Below are 22285 nucleotides of genomic sequence, written 5' to 3' on the forward strand. Positions count from 1 at the left end.
TTCAGCAGGGCACTAACCAATCAGAAAAGACACTGGTCATAAAGAGCTGGGACATTCCTGCTGGATCTCTGCTGTGCCCTGAGTCAGGGGAGTGACAGCGTGGATTTAGGATCATGCCAGATACCAAAAGCAGAACAGAACGGAGGGGCTGGTGAGGATTGGGGAGGCTGGGCAGAAGGCTGAGAGAATGGACAGTTGTGGGTGATTGATTGAATATAGGTTGTTGGGCAAGGGAGGGGTCATGGGTAACAATAATAATCACACCAGCATTTGCTGAGAAGATACTATGTCCAGAAAGGGCTCTGACCACCAGCAGGAACTATCACTTCACAAGAACTCCCCAGGAATCTGAAGCACAGGGGGCTCTGTGACCTAAGGAACACATCCTGGACTCAGAGACAGACTACAGGTGACGTCAGTCTTTCAGGGGTGACTCTCAGGCTGCTAGCTTGGGTGAATGGTAGAGCCTTTTGGGGAGACAGGGGTGGGCGGAGCCGGGAGAAGTAAGAGATGGAGCTGGTTTGTGAGGGAAGATACTAGACCCCCCAAAAGTGTGAGGCTCTGGAAGCCACCCAAGTGGAGATGCCAACCGGGCAGTTGAATATGTAGGTCTGGAACCCGAAGGAGAAATGCAAGCTGGCAACCAGTGACTTGGGCGTTATGCCCACAAAAACACCCCATGGCTTGAGACAAGAATGGGGACTACAGAAAGGCTGTTAGCGTGATTCCTTCAGGGTAAATAAAAGAACACACACACACATGTGCTGGAGTAGGAGCGAAACATTTTCTGGAAGGAATTATGGGAAATCATAAACAGGGTTTACCTCTGGAGAGCAGCTGGCAGGGTGGGGGTCTGGGGAGGCTCTGTACCCAGAGCACACGTGGGACACGTGCCACATCTGTTTCTTAAAGAATATCAGAGGGGGAATAACTGGTTGGTGAAATTGAAAGTCATTTGTGTTTATTTTTCTCTCAATACCTCTTTGTATTTTTTTAACTTAATAATGTGTTTTTAAACAAATTAAACAGGTGGAGGGGGAGATGGCAACTGCGATGGAGAATGAGCGGATCAGGGAGGCAGAAGAGAAGCAGGAGACGGGGGAGGGATCAGGGAGATCAGCGAGGAGGGATTTGGAGGATGGTGTGACCCCTGGGTTTCTGATGTTGTAAGAGACCAAAGGTGGTGACCTGAGAATGCAGGGATCAAAGTTGAGGAACAGAAGCATCGTGGTGTAGTGCAGGTCATGGTGGGGCCTGTGAGAGTTGTAATGGGGAAGGGGGTGGACACCAGATTGGAGCGGGCTGAGGAGTGAGTGGGAGGGAATGAAAGGAGACAAGTTGATAAGTTGGGCTGAGAAGGGAAGGGGGGAGGGGGCCTACTGGAGAGGAATGTGGAGGTGAGGGAGGGACTGTTTAAAGGAGAGAGGACTGTGTTCAGTGCTGATGGGGAGGAGCCGGCACGGCAGGAACATGGTGCAGAAGTGGAGAGCAGGGGTCTAGAGCCCAGGTAGAAAGGGGACCAGGATGGCTCCTCTGCCAAAACCGGTGGTGAGGACAGGGGGATGGTTGAAGGTCCCGGATACACCCCTCCTTCCCTTTCCCGTCTGGCTGTGGCCTTCTGGGGCAGTGCCTAGCTTTGCTTCTTGTGTTGGCCACTAACTCTGGACCAGGCTTCCAGGCTCCTTTGCTCAACTGCTCGGGATCCTGGACAGGGGCAAGGCAGCCTCCCAACCCTGCTCATCCCCTGGCTGACCGTACAGCCTCCCAACGCCCACCCTACCTCTGGGCCTCAGTTTCTCCTCGTAGGTGGGCCAGCTCAGGATCCTAAGATTCCATGGTTCAATGCCCCTGCCAGTCCCCGCCTCTGCTGCCTCAGCCCCTGATGTCTGCCTCAAGAAAAACTCAAGAGAGGTGGTCCTCCCAGCTGACAAGATGAGTCCCCTGGCCCGGAGATGACATGGACACCTCTCCTTTCCCCAGAAGACACAAGCCACTTGGAATGTTATGGGTTCTGGACTCTAGGTCCAGAATGGTCCAGTTAGTTTTTCCAGATATTCTTGCCCTAAACCCCCATGAGCAGAGGGAGAGATGGCTGTTGGGGTAGGGGGTGAGCTGGGCTGAGAAAAGCCAGGTCCTGGTCCAGACTCTGTCCAACCCTGCCATGTGGCTCCAAGTGAGTCCTGCCTGTCCCTGGGCCTTAGCCTTCTCATCTGAAAACTGGACATGATCACTGCTCCCACGTGGTCTTACTGCGAGGTTTGAATGAGATGATGTTCCTAGAACATAGGCAAAGCTCGGCATATGATAACTATTATCATCATTAATAAGCCCCACCCTGATCTATTACCTGCCCTGGAAATCTCTGCTAGAGAAGCTTCGGCCTGCGTCCCAGGAGATATGTGCACAGACAATCACCACGGCACTGCTGGCACTAAGGGGGAAGGGGAAACAGTGTCCGCATCTGCTAGGAAGGGACCGGACACATAAAAATGGAGTATGCTCATACGATGGAATACGGCACTTAAATGAATGAACCAGAGCTATATATATCAACATGATAGCTTTCAAAAACATTGTTGGAGAGAAAAAAGCAAGTTGCAGAGTGATGAAACATCTAGTATGAATCCATTTACATTTTTAAAAAACAACAATGCTGCTTATTTTCGGTGGGTACATATAATGTATGCTCAAGTATAAAAATGGTACGCAATCATGCACACCGAAGCTCATGGCCACGTGACTGCTGAAGAAGGGGGAAGAGACCAACTTGGAGAGGGTGGTAAAAGGGGCTCAAGCTTCGTTGAAAAGTGTCCTGATTCATGTATTTCTTACAAAATTAAAATTAATTTCTTAAACGAAATCAACTTTAAAAAATTCCTGCCTTGCTGGTTTGGAGGACTGAATTATACTAGTATGTGCATGGAGACTGTGTAATTCATTTTCTAGTTGACAGCATTTTTTGCCCACGTGACCTTACTCCATCCTTTCAATGAGACTTTGAGGGATGGGTTTTATTTTCTGTTCATTTGAGAAGGAAAATGGGTGCAGAGACATGAAGCGATTTTTCCCAGGTCACACATGTGGTGTGTGGCCACAGAGCTGGGAGTCAGACTTGGGCCTGTCTGGTTCAGTAGCCCAGGCCTTTCTTTCTCCTGCTTCGGCTCCTTTAAACCATTTCCCAGCCACTGCTGTCATTAGGGGCTCCACCCTGCCTCCGAGCTCTCCGCAGGGGGTGCCCTCAGTCTCCAGCCAGGCGTCCCACAGCCCCACTTGGGCTGGCCCTGAAGACCTCGGCCACGTGGTCTGGAGGCTGTCCTTTCTCTAGAGACCCTCACTCACTCGTTTCTGGGAGGCAGTATGTTGCTAAGGATAGACCTTGGATACCAGCTGGTGACCTTGACCAAGCCACTTCCTTGTTTTACAAAATAATACCTAGTTTGCAGGCTGCTGTGGGCAAAGTGTACACAGTAACCACTCCATGAACGTTGGTTCCTGTTTGTTCCTCATCCCACAGCTTTTTTTACTCTAAGCAGGGGCCAGACTCAACCCAGAACCTGTGCCAGACACAGTGCCCAACATAAAGTAGGTGCCCAGGAAAGTCTGTGGCTTGGCTTAAATGATCAATGGAGTTCAATTATCAATAAGAGCAGGAAAAGTCACCACAATCTAGCTGGGGTGGCAGACCCCACTCACAAGCCAGGGTCCTCTTGATCCCATGTGTTAGTTCACTAGGGCCATCTTGACCGTGACCTCTAGGGCAGTGGGGAGCCACTGAAGGTTTAATCAAGAGAGTGACATGGTTAGATAGGTCTCCTACAGAAGATGCTGCGTGAAGTGTGGCTTTGAAAGGGAGGCAGGGAGACCTGTGATGAGGCTGTGGTGGATAGCTCAGGTGGCACATGGGGCCCTGAGGTCCCTTCTAATTCAGTGAGATGCCCGGGGAACTGGAGGAAACTGGACTGGATTTTGAAAGATGCTAGGATTTTATAGGAGATTGACATAAAACACACAAGGCATATAATAATGTGTTGGGTAAACTAAAAAAAAAAAAAAATGCGTACACACCTTTTGTGGGCAACAACACCCCTGCCTGCCCCTTTGTATGCAGAGAGCACTGATTGACATGGGTCTCAAGTTAATTCCCGGCTCCCTGAATCACTTGGCAGAAACAAGTTTTCATGTCAACTCACAGACCGACCCGCGTGAGCCCTCTGACAAACACGGGGCATTATTGGGAAAGCAGGTAGCCAGCGCAAGGGAGGGGGCAGCTCTTCCTTTTCTGGTCGGTCAGAGACCCATCTGTTGACCTACACCTGGCATTCAAGATCCTATCCCATGTGCCCCAAACTTCAGACTCAAGGGAGAAGCAGGAGGGGCAGGTGGGAATCTGAGCAGCGTGAAAGAGGGGTTTTTATCTTAAAAATCACAGCTGCCATTTTTTGAATACTTACTGCGTGCTGGGCACATGCACTCATTCTTATATTAATCTCTGACGAGGGTGCTGTTTTTATAGATGCCTTTTACAGACGAGGGAATGCGGACCTAGGGAGCTGAAGTAGCTTACCCAAATCCACACAGCTGCTAAGTGGCAGAGCTGGGGCTTAGGGCTTGTCTAGCTCTCAGGTCCACTGTGACAACCTATTCTCATCGCCAGACTTGATGAATGCCAATACTTCCCTTTTGTCCCCAAAGACACTGACACTGATGATTTTAATGATGCTTCTTCATTTATTCATTCACAAGATCATTGCTGAGTGCATACTCTATGGTTGGCAACGAGAAAGAAGGATGGAAGGGGAAAAGCAGGTGCAGAGGTCGGGAGGCAGAGATGTGTGCGCCCAGGAGACCCTGGACTCAGCAGATTAGATCCAGAGTAGACTAGCCTGGGTGGGTAGGGAGCAGCCTGGGGAGTGAGGGGTCTATAAACAGTGGGCGGAGAAGGGGGTGGGGCACGAGTGTACAGAGAGAGAGCCAAGACGGAGTCTTCCTTCCTTATTTATTACCTCTGGGCTCTCAGATGCAAGTCTACCCGGCAGAAGTGACAAAATAAAAAGGGAAAGGAAAAAATGCCAGCTACAGCCAGAGTAAAATCAGGGCAAATAGAATAAAACCTGACAGCCAAGTATAAATAAATATTCGTAAAAGAGTTAAAGGACAGATTAAAATAAAAAACACCAAATGCAATTCTTACCCCTTGACAAATGCAGTGCGAATTGGGTTCTTTTAATCAAATGTTTGGCAGGTGTATGAATTATTTATAATTCAATACTGGGTGGTTAAATGGAAAATGGAAGATGTTCTCGGAGCTTATCCGCCTCCCTCAATGAGTTCTCCCCCAGGAGGGGGTGGGTGACGGCGGGTGACGGCCCCTCCCCCACATCAGGTTCACAGGCCTGGGCTCTGGAGCCAGTAATCCTGGCCTCACTCTGGGTGTCACTATTTGTCAACTTGCTCCTTTGTTACAAGCCTTCATGCCTCCCAAGGCCTCGTTCAGGAAGGAGGCCCTCAGTGCTGAGGATGGGAGTGGGGACAGCTAGCCAGGTACAGAGGAGCTGAGGGTCCAGATACCTGGGTTCTTGTCCCTGCTTCCACAGACTCCGAGCATGCTCTGTGCAAGTCTTTGCCCCTCCCTGGTCCTCCTCCCTCACATGAGCTTCAACATCGCCACCCTTTCTTTGCCACCTCACTTCAGGTCGAGTTCAGGACGCATTCCAACATGCGGGCCTCTCCACACCCGCCTATAGCAGGAAGCATGATAACTGTCCCCAATTTACAGAGGAGAAAATTGAGGCTCAGAGAGATGCTGGGATGTGCCTCTAGTCACACCACTGGCATGAGTTCGAATTGGGGTTGGAGCCCAGGTCTTCAGACTCCATGTTCACTGGGAGAGCCATCCTGGGGCACTCGCTGTCTGCGTGATGGAAGCATATCGCCTAACCTCTCTGATCCTCCGCTTTCTGCTGTGTACGAGGTGCTAACGGTAATAGCTACCCTCGGGGCCACTGTGTGGATGAGGAGTGGGTGGGGTCGGCTGTGCAGTACCTGGGCTCCCCGGGAGCAGGCATCACTGTACACAGTAACAAGAACTTAGAAAAACCACCCTCATTTTACCGACTGGGAAACTGAGGCCCAAAGAGACAAAGTGACCTCCTCAAAGTCATTCTGTGAGTCAGTGCAGTGAAGCTCACGCCAGCACAACCCGGCCCCGGCTCTGAATTGGATCCCTACACACACACACACACACACACACACACACACACACACACACACAGCCTGTGAGTGGAAGCAGGAGCGGGGAATCCACCGCAGCCTGGTGCCAACTGACTTTCCTGAGCCACAGATGAATGAGTCCTCTCAGCTAACAAACGGCTGTCGGAAAGGTGGGAGAATGAAGGTAATTAGTCCCCTTAATGCCGATTTCAGACTAATCTTCCACACTTAGGGAAATTGTTCCAATGATTTTCTTATTTTCAGGGGAGCACGTTAAGTAAGAATTAGAAAAATAGATATAGTAGGAGATAAGAAAATAGATTTTGTACTGACAAGCTGCCTAAACACACCGAGAGGGGGCCTGGCTGAGCCAGGATGGAGGTACAGATCCAGGTCCTCCCGGAATGGGTGGCAGTTTCAGGCCCCTGGGCAGGACAACGAACCCTGGGGGCAAGGCTCCAGGGCCCAGAGCTCAGCGGCGGCCTCTGCAGAGTAGTTCCTCAATGCACGTGGGGTGCAGTTGATGTATTTGGGTCCAGTGCACCTCTATCAGCCTCTGTGCTCCTCGAGGCTGGCCAGAGGGAGGCTGCTTGTTAGACAACTTTCCTCAACGTCTGGAAAGAGAGGTCTTTTCTGAGATCCGGAGTCCACTGCAGGTAATTCAGACCTGAGCACCTTCTGCACACTTTGGGGAAGTTAAGGAGCGTTTGTTGGTTGCCTGCAGTATGCAAGGTGCGTGTTGGGTACCTCACTGCCATTTCACCCCCTTGCCCTACGGGGTGGATTTGAGTGTGGCCACTTTTATAGACGTGGAGATGAAGGCTCGGTGGCAGGGCTGCTCCGGGCTCAGCCAGCCCTACTGGTTGTTCTCAGGTGTCGTCTCTTCTGACCCATCAGTGCCTGTGCTGTGCCGGTTGTTAACTATTTTGAGCATCGGCTAAGGCCACAGGGCCGTAAGTTCCAGTGGGCACTGGAGCCCATGGCGTCCCACACCAGAACATACACCACTTCTGCCCCTCCAGCTGCCTCTGTGTCATGAGTCCCTGAGGGCAGGGGGCTTAAAGGGAGTGGCTGGGAGCCGGAAGAAACTGTGTCCCCGGCTGAAGGGGTCTGCCCAGGTGGGAACATGGGAGGCTGTCCTTCTGGAACAGGCACAGGTCATTTCCCCCCCACTCCTGCCTCCCCATCTTTGCATTGGTGGCACCGGCCCCAGACCTGCCTCTTGCTTTCTCTTTCCTTTTCAAATTCTCCAGAGCATCCCTAGAGCTCAGCCCTGCTCAGCCCTGGCCTTCACCCCAAAGAGTCTCTGATCTCTCACCTCTGAACTCAGTAGGGACCCCGTGGTCCCTGCTTTTAGATGCAGTGCATTCTGGGAATCCTAACCTTGCATATCCAGTGACCTTCTGTGCCAGTGTCATCAGCAGAAGCTGCCAGGTGATTGGCTCTGGCAAGGAGAAGAACTGCTCTCTAACAGCCAAGCAGGAAAATGGGACTTTGTGAAAATGTCAATATGACATTTCCCCTGGGGTCACAGGCCAGGTCATGCATTCAAGTTTTGAATGCCCCCATACCTCCAACCACAACAGAAACCTCTACTGCAGAATTTGTGTGACATTTGGAGAGAGCCCCCAGGACAGTGGTTCCCAACCAGCGGCGATTTTGCTACCCCCACAGCACATTTGATATTTTCTACTTGTCACAACTGGGGAGAGGCTATGGGCATCTAGTGGGTGGAGGCCAGGGACACTACTAAATATCCTACTGTGCTCAGGATGGCCCCCCAACAGAGAATTATCCAACCCAAGATGTCAGCAGTGCCACTGTCATCTCCCTGGAGTCATTTGATCCAACGTCCCCATTTAACTTATCTAACTTCTGACTGTGCCTATCCTTGGCACTAAACAGTGAAAAGGGCATTAGGCCTCCAAGTCAAAACTCTAGGTTCTGACACATTTTGTTTTTAATTCAACAAACATGTATTGTGCTCCTATCATGTGCCAGGTATGGAGCAAGGTGCTGGGTACACAGTAGCGGACAAAATAGACACAATTTCTGACCGTTTGCAACTCACAGTGTAGTGGACTTTGAGCTAGGTCACCTTAGATTTGTCTTTCTCTCTCTCCAAGCCTCAGTTTTCTCATCTCTAAAATGGGCCCAATACTATGTCTCTCTCCATGTTGTTGTGAGGCCTTCAAAAATGTAAATGTTAACTACAACTGCAGATCCTCAATAACATTTGAGTGGTGTGGATGCTTCTTTTTGGAGAGGGCTGGGTAGGTGGTGGGAATGACTTTCCACTGAGAAAAGAGAAGGGAAGAAAACTAAGACCATACTGAGCATTTACTCCTCACGGATCCTCCCATTAACCTGCAATGCAGGTGTTCTTTTACTCCGAGTGCAGATGAGGAGAGACATGCTTCAGCTGGTCAAGTGGAGCTGCGGGGATATGGACCCAGCTCCCCTGGCTCTTTCTGCTTCCTCCTTTTGCCATCTCTAGGGCCTTTTAAGGGAGTTGAGGTCTGAGCCTGACCAGGTCTGGCTTTCATGCCTTATTCCCCAGCATCCCCTGGGGTCTTGGTCTCACCCCATTAGCGCTACTTTAAAAAGTGCAGACCGACCAGGGCACATTATTGCCCACATAAATCAGGCGGCTCCAAGTATGGAACACCTTTAAACAAACAGCTGATGGGAGTGAAGTTCCAGGATCATTATTAATAGCTTTTCATTTCGGTGGCCGCTGTGCTGTGACATGCCTTCCCAGCAGAAGCCCCGCGAAGCCAGCCCCGATAGGCTGATCCCCCGAGTCCACCAGTCAGAATGAATGACTGTACCTTTGTGTTAATTGTGGAGCCCAAGTCACATGTGGAATGCTAATAGGGCCAAGTGGGAGGGGGCTGGTGCCAGTCTTGCCTGGCTGCTGGGCAGGGAAGGAGCCCACCTCTGGCCCTCCTCCACTGCAGCCAGCAGCCAGAGCTTTCTAACACACTTATCTGAGCTCCACCCTCCTCTGCTCAAGAAAGCCCTGTGGTTCCTGTGGCCCAGGGCCAAGTCTGGACTCATCTGGTGCCATTCGGGGCCCTTCATGTCTCATCCTATTGCTCGAGCCTCCTTGCTTGCACCCCCACACCACCAACTCTGTACTGCTCAGACTCCAATTCATTCATTCATTCTTTACTGAGCCCTCTGAAGGATGCAGGGATGAAGCTGTGAACAAGACAGACGTACTCCCTAGTTCCATGGGGGTTTCACATCAACTAGAAAAGACAGATGAGTATGGTTCTGACCCAGGCTGCCCGGGTCCACATCCCAGCTTGCTCTTTATCTGTGCAACCTTGTGTGCAAGGTCTAACCTCTTCTGGGCCTCAGTTTCCTCCTCTGTAAAATGGGAATATTAATAGTCTCTATCGCATAGGGTTGTGTGAGGAATTAAATGGCTAAAAATATATAAAAACACATAATATACTTATTTCACTTACTATTGAGCATGAAATAGTCAATATTTATTTTTAGCTATTATTATCATTAACTCATGACTTCATTAAAACGTATGATAATGACCACAAAAAAAGGACCAGGGAGCCAGGGGAGTATTGAACTGGCCCAACCTGGGGCTCTGGGAAGGGTTCCCTGAGGAAGTCCAATTTTCTAAGATTGGAGGGATGAGTGGGCACTAACGGAATTGGAGGGGGAGGGAAGAGCATGTCAAGAGGAGGGAACAGCATGGGTAAAGGCCCCAAAGCTGGATGGGTTGCAGAGCTGAGAAACCTGAAAGGTAGCAGGAGGCTGGTGGTCAGAAGTGAAGGTGAAGGGGGACTGAGACTGGAGGAGCAGGCAGGGGGCCACACGCAGGGCCCTGTGGGCCTTGTTAAATTTTGAATTTTGTCCTGAAAGCAATGGGAAGCTGTTGCAAGCTTCTGAAGCAGAGGAGTGGCGTGAACCTTATTTTATATTTAAACCCAGGCCACTGTAGGTGTGAGGCAGACAGATCCCCTCGTTATGCTAGGGCCCCCAGAGGGAGGCTGAGAAAGAAATAGGAGATGGGAGAAGAGGCTGTTGTCCAGGTGAGTGATAACTGTGGCCTGGACCTAGGTAGGGGCATGAGGGTGGAAGGAGAGGGCTGTCCCTAGAGATATGCAGAAGGTAGAATCCTTGGGGCACAGCGGAGTGCTATGGGGAGGTGAGAAAGAGGGACCTGTTGAGGGGGATGCCAAGGTGGTGATGTGGGGAACAGAGGGGGAGTAGCAGATTTAGAGGGTCTGAGACCATGAACTCAGTTTGCATGCCCTCGTGGTCATAGGGCTCTGAGTCTCTGTATGTGCTGTTCCTTCTCCCTGGAATGTCCTTCCTGATCTTGCATGATGGGGCCTTTATTAATCACTCAAAGCCAGGCTCCAATGTCACCTCCAGTAAAGGAAGCCTGCCTTGGCTATCCCAGATCGGGTCTCTCCCTCTTCTCTGTATCTACTTCTCTGTATCAACTCATGACTTATTAAAAGGTATGATAAAGACTGCAAAACACACACACACACAAACAGGAGCAAGGGAACTTCCCATGCCCCTCCCAGCACCCGTACTTCACTGACCTCGCGGCTCCTTCAGTCTCCTCTGCTGTTTCCACCTCAGCTCCTTCCGTATGTCGGAGGGTCCCAGAGCCTCGTCACAGGTCACTCTTCTTTTCTGTCTACACCCACTCGCTAGGTGACCACGTGCAATCCCACCCACTTGCTGATTCCACTCAGTGTGTAAGTCCAACTCAGCTCGCTCCCTGCAACCCAGCGGCTATATCCATTGGCCTGTCAGCATCTCCACTTGGATGTCTGAAATGCACTTCAATCTCATCATGTCCCAAACCGAACTCCTGACTTCTGCATCCCTCCCAACACACACAAATAACAATGAGATAAAATAAAGTTGAAACTGCTCCTCTTCCCACTTCCTCCATTTCAGTAACTGGCAACTCCATTAGCCCAACTGCTTCTGCCAGAAGCTTTGGAAACACTCTTGACTTTATCTCACACCCCACGTCATATCCATCAGCAAATCATGCCAGCCCCGACTTAAAATAGATCCAGACCATTCTCACCACCTTTATTGTTAACAACCTGGTCCGAGCCACTGTCATCTCACCTGGGTTATTGCAGCAGCCTCCTCACGGGTCTCCCGGCTTCTGCCTTTGCCCCCTACAGAATGTTCTCAGTTGTGGTGCTAAAACATAAATCAGATCATAACATGCTTCCTCTCAAAACTCCTTCAGCTTCTCGTCTTACTTAGAGTAAAATGGCTCATAAGACCCAATATGACCGGCCTCTCATTACTTCTCTGACCTCTTCCTCCCTCCCTCCCCTTCCCCTCCTTCCAGCCACACTGGCTTCTAGCTCTTCTCTAAATATAACAGCATGTTCCCACCTCAGGGCCTTTGCATCTGCTGGTCCTCTTGCCCCTGATATCTGCCTGGCTCCCTCTCTCCCTTCCCTTGGAGGACTGAGCCCGTGAGGCTTTCCCTGACCACCTGAGATAGAACAGCTCCTGCATCTGCCAGTCCCCCCCCCCCCCCTCACTCCTTCCCCGTAGAACTCATCCTTGTCTGATACATCATACACTTCCTTATCATGATTGCCTCCTTGCCCTTCAAGGGAAGCTCTATGTGTAGGGGCTTGTCTTTTGTGCTCGGCATATAATTGGTTGCTCAGTGGCTATTTCTTAGATGACTCTGAAATCATTGTTGTTAAGTATTTGCCTACTTGTCAATTTCTCTGTATCCCCCAGTAGACTGTAGGTGGCAACTAGGTCCAATACTCAACTGCTTTCCTGGTGTCCCGCACAGAGCCCATAGAGTGCGTGCTCATTAAATGTTTGAATAAACAATAAATAAATAATAGACTTCCAGATGGGTTGCCTGGGGTGGTGTGAAGGAGGGGTGATGAGATAAGCAGAGTATCGGGGGACCTGGGGCTACCTTGGAGGGAAGGAGGCAGGAAGCCTGAGCCCAGGGATCTCCACAGACCAGAAGGGACAGAGATGGAGATTAGGAGCTGGTGCTGGATCTGGAAGTATAGATTTCCTTTGGGGCTAACCTTTGGATTTAGAATTCTGTTTGACGTTAATGAATCTGAAGTTCTGAAACAAGTCAAGGGTTTAGGATGAGGACTGAACGAAGGCTTGAGTTTGGGGAAGAGATCCAAGTTTGGGATTTAAGGTTATGATTCAGGATTTCTGGTTAGGGCTGAAAGGTCGGCAGTTGGGCCTGATGCTTGTGGCCAACTGGTTTTGAGAATGGGTCAGAGGTTGGAAACTAGGTAAGAAAATGGGATAGAGTGAAGGGTAGCATTAGGGGGGCCCAACTTGAGGGCATTCATTAGGTTTAAAAAGCTTCTCAGCCAGGACACCGTAAGACAGAAACGGACATGCGATGGCCAAGTTCTAGAACAGGGGACATTTGGCAATATCTGGACACAGTTTTGGTTGGTTCAACTGAAGGAGGGAAGCTCTTGGTATCTAGTGGGAAGAGGCCAAAGATGCTGGTAAACGTTGTAATGCACAGAAAAGCCCTCCCCAGCAAAGAATTACCTGAGCCCAAATGTCAATAGTGCTGAGACTTTATTCTCTGAAGGATTCCCCAAGGGCTAATCCAGGTGGGCCAGGGCTCAGGACACGAATGTTTGGGGCTGAGAGCTGGTGTGATGGGGCCTGAGTTAAGAGTGAGGTGTAGGTGCTCACATGTCACCTCCCTATGAATTCAGTTCTGGTGCTATCTCCAGCTCTGGCCAACTCAATGGGAGAGAAGGGTGAGGGCGGAGATGTAATACATGAGGTTGGGGGAGGGACTGGCTGAGAGCTATAGAGAGATGGCATCTGGAGAGGCCAGTGTCTAAGGCAACTTGTGTGAGTGCCTTGTTCAAGACAGAATCAATCCCATCTAATAAAAAAGTAATATGTAAATTAACTGTCACTGTGATAAAGATGGCGGCATCCATAGTGGCTGGGGCGGGACGCTGGCAGCATCCGCGCCCTGGCCACATAGAGGGAGGGGAGGGGCCCCAGCCATGCGGAGGGAGGGGGGAGGCCCTGGCCGTGTGGAGGGAGGGGAGGGGCCTTGGGCCGGAGGCTGGGGCAAGGAATGCTGGCTTCGTTGCAGCCTGGCTGAGGGACCCTGTCCCCCCCCCTCCCCCGTGCACAAATTTCATGCACTGGGCCTCTAGTAGTAATAATAATAATAATAATCAATAATAGTAGTAGCTAACATCTATATAGCACTTACTCTGTGCCACTCTAATGCTTTAAATCTGTCAACTCATTTTACATCTTCCCACCAAGCCTATATGGTGGGTACCATTTATAACACAGATAAGAAATTAAGGCACAGAGAGGGTAAGTACATTGTCTGAGATCCAATAGTTCTGAGTGGCAGAGCTGGCTCTGGAGTTTGTGCTTAAAGGCTCATAGCTCCCATTTGCAGCAGAGGGGCTACCAGTGGGGGTCCCCAGGCCTGTGGCGCTGCCTTGTTCTCCATCTGCATATGCGATATCTCATCACACCCTCTCAATGCTCCCCTGAATGGGCGCTATTACTATTGCCCTGTTCCAGTGACAAAGCAACCAAGGCTCAGAGAGGTTAAGTACCTCTTGGCACAGCCAGTCCACCTGACATCAAGGCCACTCTGCTTCTCTATGTTCCAGCATGAGGGCACCTGTGCACAGCCCTCATTTGATCTTCACAAACAGGGCTCAGACTGCCAGGCTCTCCTCTCGGCACCATGGACACTGTGACTGGATAATGCTGTGGTGGGCCTGATCTGTGCCCTGTAAGATGGTCAGCAGCACCCCTGGCCTCTCCCACTAACTGCCAGTAGCACACCTGCCTCCCAATTGTGGCAATCCAAACTGTGTCCAGACACTGCCAAATGTCCTCGAGGGGCCCGAACTGTCACCCCCCCCCAATTCAGAACAACTGCCCCAGAGAGTAGGCATGGAAGATGCCCCTATGATACAGATAACTGTGGAAATTAAGGCCTGGAGAGAGTGTGTCTTGCTCAAGGTCACTCCGAGAATCAGGGGCAGGACTGCAAGCAGGACGCAGGTCCACTCCAGCCAAGAGCCTGCCTGCTGGAGCCGTGCTCCTCCTGTGCAGGTGCTGAGTGCCAACAATGTGACAGGAAGCTGGCCAGGCTGCCTGTCCCACCTCATGGTCCCACTGGGCAGCCTGTCCTCGCCAGAGCCCTCTGCTCTCCAGCTCACCCTGCTCCCAGCTTTGGTGCCATGAGGATAGAGTAGGCTTTGATGTCAGACCAGACTTCACATCCCACTCTGCCACATCCCAGGCACAGCGCTGAACATCTCTTGCCCTCTGTTTTCCCATCTGAAAAATGGGCAGTTTGGACTAGAAAGAAATCTGTTTTTTTAAAAAATCTTTTGATTAAAAAAAATCTTTCTGATTTTCTGACAAACGAAGTTATCATGTATTACAGTCCTAACTGTGCCCCAATTCAAAGTGGCACCTTGAGCAAGTTAGTGTCTCTCCAGAACCTGGTCTCCTCAAAGGCAGTCAACACTGGAGCCACACAGAACTTCTCACTGTTCTCTAACCATGAGGACTTCCCTGTCTTTGCTTACACTGTCCGCTCTGACGTGTTATTCTCCCTCATTATCCACCTGGAGAACTCCTATTCATCCTTCAAGACTGAGCCCAAGCCATTTGTTCCAGGATACCTTCCTTATTCCTGCAGGCAGAGTCAATCACTCCCTCTCTGTGCTCCCTTAGTATCGGCCACCCTCTAATCCTCTGGAAGACTGGTGGCCACTGGTGCACAGGCATGTGCGCGCACGTGTGTGTGTATGTGTGTGTGTGTATGTTTCAGTCCTGTAGACTGCAAGGGTCCTTGAAGATAGAGACCGGGTCTCCCTAATCCTTAAACCCTCATGGCCCACACAGTGCCTGGCATCAAGTAGGCACTCAATAAATGTTGCATAAACAAGAATGAATGAATGAGGGAGAGTAGATGATTGCCAAGAACCTTAGCCCTTAGTGGTTCCAACACTCTAGAATCCAGGGAAGAAAGCCAACCTCTTGCCACCATCACCCAGTCTCACATTAAAAGGACTGCTCCCACCCCCAATCCTAGCAAACACCTGCTGTCCCTGCCACCCACACAATCTGCGGACCCAGCGAGTACCTTGGACAGCGACCAGACAGTTTTTAAAGAATGCTTTTATCCTCTGTGGCGCTGCCACTCCAGGGAGCTGTCTGTGCAGACCTGCATTTCCACGTGTGCACGGAGACATGTACTCGTAGGAGGGGCCCTGCTTCTTTCATTTTTCAATCCTCCCCAGGAGGACTGGGCAGGGATCTGCATTGTTCACATTTATGCCTCTGACTATGCAGCCTCCGACCCAAGCTAGGGGTCAGTGGGATCAGTACTTTGGAATTCATTCCCTCTCGTATCTCCTCCAGGAATCCCTCCTCCTCTTTCTCTAGCCACATGACCCCAAATTGCCCTCATCCCCTCTTCCAGGAAGAACTCTGAAAAAAACAGGCCTCAGTTCCTGGTTGGAGAAAAGGGGACATAAAGAGAGAAAAAGGTGGTCTCTGCTCTTTGAGATCCATCCATTCAACAGGTATTTTCAGAGCAGTTATAAAGACACTACTATTAGACTTAACCTCTCAGGGCCTCAGTTTATTCACCTATAAAATGGGGTAAGGATTTAACAAGATCAAGTCCTTAGAAGGGAGCAGCTCTATGGTTTTCTATCAACCCGTCAAGGCAACACATCAACTCCAACTTCTACAGAAAAACAGAACTGCATGTTCTATTCAGCTGGCTCCTTACTGTGCCACCCTGATGAAGCCCCTTCCTTCTCTGCACCGCTGGTTGCAAAAGGAGGGGGTTTCTGGTTTCTAAATTCTGGTTCAGCTCTGGGGGCCTGAGTTTCTAGGATTCTATAATTAAGCCACGTCCTCTTTCCCCCTCCAACCCAAGGAAGGGGCTGGAGCTGAGCTCAGAGAGAAGGTGGGGAGGGTCCTGGGGTGGGTGTTCGGAGAGGAGGATCTGTCCTAGCCTGGATGTGAGAGACGAGTTAACAGCTCAATTGTTGTTTCAATTACACGGATTATTTGAAAACAATGTTATGAGTTTCATCACTGACAACTCCAGGAAATGGCTGCTATAGCAACCAGGGAAAAGAATGGGTCTGACCAGCCAATCAGAAGTTCCAGTCATGCCCCCAGTTTGTACAAACTCTCCCTCCTCTATGGGGCCCCTCTCATCCTCTGCTTGGAGAGGCACCTTGGGAGGAGAAGGGAAAGGGCAGGTGGAAGGACCACCTGGCAAAAAGGAAGAGGACAAATGAGGAAACTGAGGCCCAAGGAGAAGAGGGACTCCAGGAACTGGCCATTTCTCCCAAGTTCCTCAATGGCAAGGACCATGTTCATTCCATTGTACCCTCCTGGCGCCTTGCTGGACACAGAGCAGACACTCAGGAACAGGGCTAGTTCTAGATCTGCTGGGGTTGTGGAGGGGTTTCCAGGACACCCCCCTACACACACACACACACACACACACACACACACACACACACACACACTCCCTGCTCTGCCGGACTGTGGGAGGAATACTTTGAGACCCCCTGACAAAGTGTCTTGGTCCCCTTTCAGCAATCGGCCTCACTTTCATTGACAGGGAGAGAACGGTTAATGCCAGGAGCTCCACTGGGGCAGAGAAAGGGCAGGTGAGAACTGTGGGGGCTCTGAGAACCCCAGATCCTTTCCCTGCCGCTCTGTGCAGAGGCTGCCTCTGTGTGCAACCTCGCTGGGCCCCTCCCTCTCCAAATGAGGCACCCTAGTGGCCTCCAGAAAAAAGCATTTTTTACTTTGACAACATTCCATGCTCTCCTTATTCAAAATGAGGCCAATTTGACGGGCAGCTAGCTGGACTCTAGCTCTGTAAAATCCCAAATCTGAAAGCCCGTTTCTTATCTTGCTTGAGCTCCCTTGCTTTCCACTCCTGTGACCCAAATCTCTCATCAATTTTATTTGACAAATACTTTTATGGGGTTTACTAGTTGCCAGGCACTATTCTAAAGCATTTCCTAAATATTACTTCATGTAATTGTCACCACAACCCTGTGAAGCAGGTACTGTGATGATTATCCCCATTTTATAGATTAGGAAACTGAGGTGGTTAAGCAACTTGCGTGAGGTTAGACAACGAGGCAGGGGGGGCACAGGAACTTGAACCCAGGCAGTCTGGCTGGAAAATCCAAGCTCTTGGTTACTATCCTAACTCCTGGCAGGAGATGGTCTGGCTTGAATCTTGCCTGATGGCCAGCAGACTCATAAAAACCCAACTTTTATTGCTGCATCTTCTTGTATCAGGAACCCAAGGGCTTGCCCTGAAACTCATTCGGCCTCTTTGCGTATCTTCTTAGTGGGGGCCTGGTGGACAGGCAGGTGGGGACACTGCTGGAAAGTGATGTTCATAGGTAAATGCTGGCTCTCACAGCCCAACATTCTGATCTGTCTGCCAAGCGGGGCGGGCAACTTCATAAATTTCATGCCTACTCTGAGCAGGACACTGTGTGCCCACGACCTTATTTGTTCCCAGAAACAATTCAGATGAAGAAACAGACTCAGAAAGTCAAAGGGATCTGCCCAAGGCCACCCAGCCAATATGTATCAGGTGAGGATCGGTGCCCAGATCTGTCCGACATTGGTGTAAGAGGAGGCTCCTGTCCTGGAGGGACCTTCAAAGAAACAAGACAGGTCACAATGGCTCCTGAAGGGCTGAAAGGGGGCTCTCAGACCAAAAGGATGGAAGAGCGCAGCCCAGCTGAGCAAAGCTCCGCAGGCAGGAGAGACCCTGAGAGCAATGGCTGAGCTGGAGCAGGTGTATCGGGGCTCAGCGGGTGACCATGTCGGATGATGGGGCCTCGAATGCCAAGCAGATGGTTTAGAGTGGATGGGTGAGGCCACGGGGAGCAATTGCTGGCTCAGGAGCACCTTTCCTTCCCTCCGGAGGCGGCCTCCCTCTCACGCAGCAGAGCAATTTCCCAAAGCATTTTCTCTAATTTGTGATTGTTTTCCTAACCCAGAAGCGGCTGAGTCTCCAGCTTCTCCCAGCCCACAAGGGGAACCAAGCTGCCAAAGCTGCTGGTCTCCACCCCCCAGTCCAGCCCACTTGGGGACCAATGCATCTGCCCATCCCAAAGGCCCCTCGGGATAGAGAGCAGGCTGCCAGGAGAGTCTTGGGGGATGAATGGGTTGATGGAGAGACACAGGGTTGGCTTTAGAGCTGGAGCCATGGCCTGCTGGCTGACAGCACCTGAGGAACAGCAAGGTCTGGTCCCTGGGACCAGGGTGGCATGAGGCTCTGCAAGGGGCCTGGGGCACTAAGGAGGGAGGAGAGCTCCGTGAGGGAACTCGGCTCAGAGAGATGAGGGCTCAGAGAAGAGACAGCCTCTGTGGGAACAGGGGCCCTGGAAGGGAAGTGTTTCCCAGAAAGGAGCCAGGCGGGGTGCTCTGAGAGGAGGCTTGTGTGTGGGGGGGAGTTTAGGGGCTCTGCAGGGGCCCAGGGCCCTTGTAAAGGGGAGCAAGAGCTCTGTTGGGGATTCTGGGGAAGGTGGCTCCCCACCATGAGAAAAGAGGACCACAAGGAGAGGGGCCTCAGAGAAGAGGTGTGGGCTTTGTGAGAGAGTGGGAGTGTGGCAGGGGCTCAGCAGGGGGCCTGGGATTTGTGGGGAGAGTGGGGGTCTTGAGGGCACAAAGGCTCAGAGGAGAGAACATGGGTTCAGTGAGGAGACCAAGGCTAAATGGGAGGGGGCACCGCTGTGTAAGAGATCGGCTCAGAGAGAAATGCTGGCTTCTGAAGAGATGGGAGCTGAGTGAGGAGAATAGAGGGGCCCTCCTTCTAAGGCTATTTCTTCCCAACCCATCACCTAGGTGCCCTATTTTAGCCTGGCTCATTCTGGCCATAAGTTTGTCTCCTTGGTCCACACAGTCCTGTTCCCCGAAAGGTCCCTCTGCTCCTCCACTCACCCACCCCCACATTTCTTCAAGGCTAAGCCCCAAGTCCTCCACTAACTACCTCATGAATGCCCCAGTCTGCACCCATTCCCTCTAAACCACCCCTATAGATTTTGTATCCCACTACAGCCCAAACACATGATCAGGTAGGCACTTCAGACACCAGAGATGATCAGTAAGGTAATTCTCCCTTCAAGCTAACCTCAATCCCTCCAGCTGCCCATGCAGCCAATTTCCTTGTTCTGTCCTGGGAACAGAACAGGCAGATCTGCAGACCACCTTCCATCAGGGCTTCTGTCATAGCTTTAGAGACATAAAGTCTCCTCTCAAATGTCTCTCTTCTAGGTAAAATAATTCTGGTCCCTCCCAGAATTGGCTTTTCAAATGACTATATTTATTATCAGGCATCTCCAAATGCTTGCAGCAAGATTTCAGCAGAACCTCGAACACTGTAGGCTCACAAGAAATGTATCTTGGATGGATATTAAGTTGGTGGCTTCATGCATGAATGAGAGTGAGCAGATGGGCAGCAAGAAAATGAAAAGAAAGGCAGTAGTACATGGTGGTGGCTGACAGGTGAATGGATGGAGGGGTGGAGGTGGGCGAAGGAGAGGTGGACTGTCAGTAGATATATGTTTAAACGAAGGTGGGTGATGATGAGGAGGATGGATTGGATGATGGACGAATGATGGTTGAATGGATTGGATGATGGATGGATAAATGGATGGATGGATGGATGGCTTAGATAGGATGCTGGATGGATGAATAATCTCAACTAGCATCTCAACTTTTCCCTACATTTCCCAAGTATAGATTCCCCTAACTTGGTTAATGGCACCCCAGTTGTCCTAGACATCCAGGCGTAACACCTGGTCATGTTTCACTTCTCCCTCTTCCTCATCTCCCTCCACCAGCAAGCTCTGAGTCCTCTTGATCCTATCTCCTTGGCGCCTTTTCCCTCTGGCCCCTATTCTCTACTTATCTCCTGGATGATTTCAGCTGCCTCTGCTCCCTGCTTCCTTTCTTTCCTTCAAGCCAATCCTAAAATAGTGCCATCAGCATGATCTTCCTAAAGCTCACCTCTAGTCAGCAATCTTCAATAGCTCCCTATTGCCTGCGTTCCTCAGCGTGGAGTTGCACACTTCTGAATTCGGCTGACCCTCCCCTTTCTGGGCCTCTCATTCCTTCCCTTTATGTACTCTGTGCTGTGGTCAAACCAGACACTGGCTGTCACCCCAAACATTCACCAAGCTTCTCCCCTTTTGGCCATACTATCCCCACTACCCGGAATGCCCTGTCACCTCCAGCCGTGACAATGCCATTTCAGACATCAACACACAGCTCAAATGCTACCTCCCCAGTGAACCCATCCCTGATCCCTCCACCAGATATAATCCAATGAGCCACTTCATCAAGGCACATTTATTGAGCACCTACTATGTGCCCAACTGGCTAGAGGGCCCTGATGGTGGGAGAGGGAGGAAACAAGATAAGAAAGACACGATCTTTGCCTTCAAAGGGACAGCTTGCTATGTAGGTGTGAGTGAGCATGCACACACACACGTACAGAATTCAAAGGAAAAATTAGGGTAAAATAGCGTAATAACAGTTAATACTTATAGTGTATGACGATGGGCCAGGTACTGTTCTAAATGCTTTACTTCTATTAAATAATTTAATCATTTTAACAAACCTATTAGATAGGTACAGATGAGGAAACTGAGGCAGGGGGTTTGGCAACTTACCTAAGATCACTCCACAAGTAAGTGGCAGTTTTGGCCCTGGCTCTGTGCTCTCAACAGTACTCTATGGTGTGGTATAAATAAAATCAGAGGGAGGTGGACAGAGAAATGCATGACAGGCCTCTTCTAGATCGCCCAGTCCCCCTCCCCTGCTGTGCTGTAATCTCCCAACCCAGTCCCCTTCTTTTCAAGCCAGGTGAGAGGCTTCTTGAGAAAAAATGGAAATGAAAATAGATTGAACTAGGGGCAAAGGCCTCAGTGTGCCGCTGAGACACTGTAGTATCCTGGGCGAGCTCTTCTTCCCCTGGGCCTCAGTTCCCCATCAATCTATCTAGCTACATAAACATATCTATTGATGGTTGGGCCCATCAACCCCCAAAGGCCCTTTCAACTCTAAAATGCATAATCCTCAACACAGCTGCTCGGTGATAGAAGACAGAAGCTCAGAGCCTCTTGGCCTCGGGGCCTGGCTGCACGTCCCAAAAACTCCCTGTAGTCTGTGATTATAGCATTTTAGTCCCTAGTTCCTGGGGGCCCCACTGTGTGGCCATCCTACGTCTGTTTGGCCACCTGAATCTGTCGGACTCATCACTGCCCATCATCTTGTCTGCCCACTGACCTGGATCCATCTGCCTCTGTTACCCATCCATCAGTCTGCCGGGGCCCATCCACCTGGTGTCTCCCGCCTGCCTGGTGTCTGTCACTCTGCCCATCACATAACAGAATCCCCATCCCCGGGTCCCTACTTTGCAAGCACCACAACGGTAACAGAAAGACGAGGTGGGGCCTTCCCCTTTTTCGATTACAGAGAAGTCCAGTCTTAACATCAGAACCTGCTTTCCAGGAGCCAAAACAATTCTCTGCCATCCAGCACCCTCTCCCTTCTCCAGGGATCCCCCAACCCCCTCCTCGCTGGGCCCAAGGGCTTTCTACTTGAGGAATCTGGTCAGGGTCACATGCCTCCTGCCAAAAATGTCCAAGTGGTCCCCGAGGAAATCATCGGACAAGAGCGTGGAGATGTGTGTACAAGGATGTTCATCACAGAATTGTTTGTAATCGCAAAGGATTGGAAACAGCCCAAATGTCCAACAGTGGGGGCTGGTTAAATAAATTATGGCCCAGCCACACAATGGAGAAGCATGCGGCTCTTAAAAAATGATGATGTAGATGTATATTTATTGAAATGGCAAGACATTCACAATATATTATCGAGTGAAAAGAAACAGGTTACAAAGGCATATATATAAAGCAAGATGCCATTTGTATTTTTTAAAAATCTGTATATGTCAGGAAGGATATGCACTGAAGTGGTAGCCAAG

General features: G+C 50.6%; 1 protein-coding gene across 2 annotated transcripts in view; it reads right to left on the reverse strand.

The window, feature by feature from the left end:
• CDH22 (cadherin 22) overlaps positions 1-22285 on the reverse strand; it is a 121963-nt gene that overhangs the window by 93678 nt on the left and 6000 nt on the right. The window contains exon 1 of one of the 2 annotated variants that reach the window (XM_036323662.1): positions 10794-10914. The exons of the other annotated variant lie outside the window; for it this stretch is intronic. The gene's annotated coding sequence lies outside the window, so the exon portion shown is untranslated. Of the gene's footprint in view, positions 1-10793; positions 10915-22285 lie in introns of those variants that run through there. 2 annotated transcript variants of the gene reach the window in all.

The sequence above is a fragment of the Myotis myotis genome, unplaced genomic scaffold, assembly GCF_014108235.1.
Source record: "Myotis myotis isolate mMyoMyo1 unplaced genomic scaffold, mMyoMyo1.p scaffold_m19_p_9, whole genome shotgun sequence".
NCBI lineage: Eukaryota > Metazoa > Chordata > Mammalia > Chiroptera > Vespertilionidae > Myotis > Myotis myotis.